Consider the following 4,981-nt stretch of genomic DNA (forward strand, 5'->3'; position numbering starts at 1 on the left):
ATGTGTTGGCAACTCATAATCTTGGTACACAGGACCAATTCACTCGGCTATCATATATAAAGAGTCTGTGTGGTTAGCAATCTTTGGTTTGGCAGGGAATGTTTCAAAACTGAAGAAGTTTGCAAAGTTACTTTGAATGAAGTTGATTATGAGTACTTCAACTTTACGTTTACGTGAAACTCGGTAATACCTGTACAGATCAAGGTATTTAGTACATCCACAGTGATAATGGAAGTGGTTGGAAGAAGTTCAGGGAGCTCTTGCCACTCCTGACATTGAGAGGACTCTCCCTACGTGCTAATGGGTCTTTGAATGCAGCATGTGTAAGGAGTTTAATGCTGTATGGTAGAGAGACCTGGGCAGTAAAGGAGGAGGATATTCACCGGCTCAGACGTACAGAAATGACAATGATTAAGTGGATGTGTAGTGCGTCCCTGCGTGCAAGGTCTGGGGGGGCTGGGTTTACGATATAAGAGTTGAGAGGTAGGGTGGGACTGGAGTGTATTGGTGTTGTGATGAGGAGAGGTAGATTGAGATGGTTTGGACATGTGGAGAGGATGGGGGATGATAATTAAGCGGAGTAGACCGTAGCACCAGTCGAGCAGGGCAGTATTCCCAAGATAGATGGAAAGCTGATGACAGGGAGAGCTGGACCTCCCGTTTCATCAGCCCTAAGGACTAGGTCCCGACCATCCCCTTTTGGTGAATTTTTTCAGTGTCTCAGTAACACAGAGAGTAGGCCAGCATGCTCTCCAGTACAAGTTTCTCTAACTATCAACATCAAACTACATGCACATTACACACCACACTTCCTTTTCAAAATTTAAAAAGAAAAAATGGCATCAAATAACATAGCCTCGGAGTCCCCAGGGGGGGGGACCATAAATGCCCCCACCTTCTGCCCCTCTCCCGGTGACGACTCAAGATGCCTGGAACCACTGTCTGACTCTCTTCTTCTTCATTTCTGCAACATTCGTGGCCTTTCCTCTAACTTTCGCTCTGTTGAGCACCACCTCTCCTCTAAACCTCACCTTCTTTTTCTAACTGAGACTCAGCTGTCTGAGGCAACTGACAGCAGACCCTTTTCTGTATCCTCCTACTTTCTCTATACTCATTTCAAAGCCAAAGGTGGCTGTTGTGTATATATACGCAACAACTTATCTTGCTCTCGTGTTCCTGAACTTGATTCTTCCGAATTCTCTACACTCTGGCTTCGGCTTTCCTGTCATTCTCTGACTAAATATATCTGTGCTGTTTATTTATCTCCTAATTCTACTGACTATCAAAAATTCTTTGACTATCATACTATCTATGATGGAACACATTCTATCCATTTCTCCTTTCTCTGAAATCTCCATTCTAGGGAGATTTCAATGTTCCACCACCTTCACCTTTGGCTCTCCTCTCCTTTCACTGATCCACCTGGTGAACAAGCCTACACCCTTTTCTATCCTTAATGACCTAGAGCAGCTTGTACAGCACCCTACCCGTATCCCTGATTGCTCTTTGGAGAGAATCTCCAACATACCTGACCTCTTCCTCACAACTAATCCTTCTGCTTACACTGTTAATCTTTTCTCTCCGTTGGGCTCCTCCGATCACAACCTTATCACCTTAACCTGTCCTATCGCCTCCAGTATGGAAACTTGCGGACTCTCCAAAGAAACGTATTCTGTGGCACTTTGGATCTGCCGACTGGGAGGCCCTCAGGCAGTGCTTCTTTGATTTTCCATGGAATGAGATTATTGCTTCTCGTGGCCAGGGGCCATCTGGGTGTGCCTTTGGCGCATTACAAGAGGTTATTCTTTCGGGCATGGAATCATACATTCCTTTCTCATATCCTTTGACTAATGCACGAAAGCTTTGGTTTAATCACGCTTGTTCTAATGCTGTCCGCAACAAGGAAAAGTAAAGGCCTACAAAAGGTACCAGAGCCAACCAACCCCTGAATCACATCTTTTATAGCGTTTCTGCCCGTAGAATCGTGCTAAGTCTGTTCTTCCACCTCTGCTAAAAATACTTTCCATCCGTACTTCAAGTGCTCTCATCATCTCTAACTTTCGAACTCTTCCCGCTCCTTCTGGCACCTCGCCAAAAACCTTTCTAACAACTTTACGTCATCATTCTTCCCTCCTCTTTTTCTACTCTGATGGCTCTGCTAGCTATTTCTTCTACTCGATAAAGCAGATCTCTTCACTTCAGACTTTCTCCTCCAATTCCACCTTTACGAACGATTCCCGGTGCTGTTCCTCCATCACTTCCCCCTCCTGACTTTCTTCATGGTTGACATTAAAATTTCTTCAGCTGATGTATTTTCTGGCTGCTTCACAGCCCCTCAATACTAATAAGGCATATGGGCCTCGATGAGTCCCCTCCGGTTGTTCTCAAGAACACAATGTGCTTCTGTGCTTACACCCTGCCTAGGCAAACTCTTTTGCCTTTATAAACTTTTGCTGGTACCTTTCCTTCTTGCTGGAAGTTTGCTCTCCATTCAGCTAGTCCCAAAGAAGGGTGACCATTCCCAACCCTCTAACTATCGTCCAATTGCCTTAATATCCTCTGTATCTCAAAAAGTTTTCGAGTCCTGTTCTTGATAGAAAAACTTTAAAGCCATCTTTCCTATCACAACCTTTCTTTCTGATCGTCAGTATGGGTTCCGTCAGGGACGCTCCACCGGTGATCTTCTCACCTACCTTTCAGACTCCTTGGTCATCCCTCCTTTTCGGGACTTTGGCAGAAAGCTTTGCCATTGCACTTGACATCTCTAAGGCTTTCGATCGAGGTCTGGCATAAATCTTTAATTTCCAAACTGCCCTCTCTACGGTTTCTATCCTTCTATCTGTGCCTCTTCATCTCTAGCTTTTCTTTCTGGGTCAGTCTTCTGATAGCCGCTGTTGTAGACGGCCTTCGTTCTTCCTCCTAGATCTATTAACAGTGGTGTGTTCCTAAGGGCTCTGTCCTATCACCAACTCTCTCTCCTTTTATTCATCAATGACCTTCTAAGCTGTACAATCTAACCCTATCCACTCATATGCTGATGACTCCACCCCTTCACCTTTCCATTCGATTCCCGCAACGTCCATCTCAGCAGTTACTTCAACAAACAAGGGATGAGGCTATATGGCACACCTAATGTCTGACTTGGCTCATATCTCTAACTGGGGAATGCAAAAATAATCTTAAGTTGTTTTTAATGCATCAAAGACTCAGTTTTTGCACCTATCAACCTGACAAAAATCTTCCACAGATATACCCACTAATGTTTGATAATATTCAGCTTAATCCAGCATCATCCTTGAACATGCTTAGGGTTTCATTTACTCTTCGAGAAGCTTGTCTTGGAAAGTTCATATTACATCTCTTGTAAAACCTGCTTCCAAGAGATTGGGTTGTGCTAAGCCGGACTCCGTTCCTTCTTTATCCCTGCACAATTGTTGACTCTCTTCGCCGCACTGTTGCATCATTATCTCTTTTCTATCGATACTTCAATGGTCACTGCTCCTCTGAACTGTCTGCATGCATTCCTCCACCCGTATGACAGGCGCGTAGCACCCGTCTAGCAGTAAACTCTCATCCCTTTTCTGTCCAACTCTCTCTAATGCAAGAGTTAACCGTTACTCCCAGTCCTTCATTTATGCAACAGGTCAGCTCTGGAACTGTCTCCCTCTGTCTGTATTTCCTACTTCCTATAATCTCCAAGTTTTTCAAACACATTGTGTTCAGGCATCTGGGAAATGATCGGATCTTGAATTTGGCCTCTCTCTTATATTTTTGTTTTTCTCTTTGGAAGGAATAGTTTTGCAGGCTCGTTTGCTCTTTGGTTTCTTCTTCCTCACATAAAAAAAAAAAAAAAATTGGGTGAGGAAGGTGAGAAGTGTTAATAATGGGGGTGAGGCTATGTGAGGAAGACCGGAGAAAAGACATGGGGCAGAGGTCATTAAGTGTGACCTCAGGGGTTAAGGGACTGAACAGCGAGGCTGCAATTGATGGTGCAGCATGGAGAGCCGACATTAGGTGACCAAGGCCGACGCAGTCAAGCATGATGGATCCTTGGTAAACGAAACGAGACGATTGCTCTCAGATTCAGGTCAGATAAATACAACCTATCATGGTGCAATGTTATGGGATTGAACTCTTTAATATGGCTGTAAATTGCTTTGGCAATATTTTCCTTTACTAGGTCTGCCTGTGCGATCCCTGTTCTCAACGTGTCCCTCCTGCTTCCACCGCCTGAGCCACCTGTAGACACAGGTGACGCTGGACCCTTTTACTCCTAGCTATGGTATGAGCTGACAGGCCTCCCACCCACAAACTGGTGTAGTTCATGTGTTCTGTCAGGGAGGTTGGACGTAAGGGCCGCTGTGTTTCCATGTATTGTCTAAGAAAGATATTCAACAATCAAATATAAAATAAAACTTTGTCCTCCTGGTAACTTTTGCATGAACTGTAGTACGTACGATTTGTAGTTACTTAGTTTATGCCCTTCGGCATAGTGACTTACTTTCACTGCATTACCTCTTGGTAGTGGATTATTTTTGTTCTGTATGTTAGTAAACTGTTTGATGAAGGCTGTTTATAAAACTCGTTCATTTCTAAAAACCTCTTCTGGGTTAAAAGCTTCGCGAATGTAGGGGAAAATATATAAAAGTCCTAAACTATCTTAGGATATTGGGAGGCAAGTTTGGGTTCTGTTAGTAAATTTTGAGTATTGGACGGCAAGGGGCGAGCAATATCCTTCATTTATAGATTTTCACTCGGTAGTTTCTTGAATCCATAGTGTATTCACTGTAATAAGGTCCATCTATTAAAAAAAAAGAAAGTGTGCCATATGGATCGTAACTTGGAAGCCTGCCTAGGATGGATTGTGCTGCCTAGAACTTCACTGCTTCTCTGTTGCTTCATATCCCGGAAAAAGACCCACGACGCAAGCTGTTAATCTCTCCACTCCATTAAAGATGTGGGAAACTGTAATAGGTTAGTG

The sequence above is a fragment of the Coenobita brevimanus genome, chromosome 16 (genome assembly GCF_032717465.1).
Source record: "Coenobita brevimanus isolate Jiangsu-jjx chromosome 16, ASM3271746v2, whole genome shotgun sequence".
Classification (NCBI taxonomy): domain Eukaryota; kingdom Metazoa; phylum Arthropoda; class Malacostraca; order Decapoda; family Coenobitidae; genus Coenobita; species Coenobita brevimanus.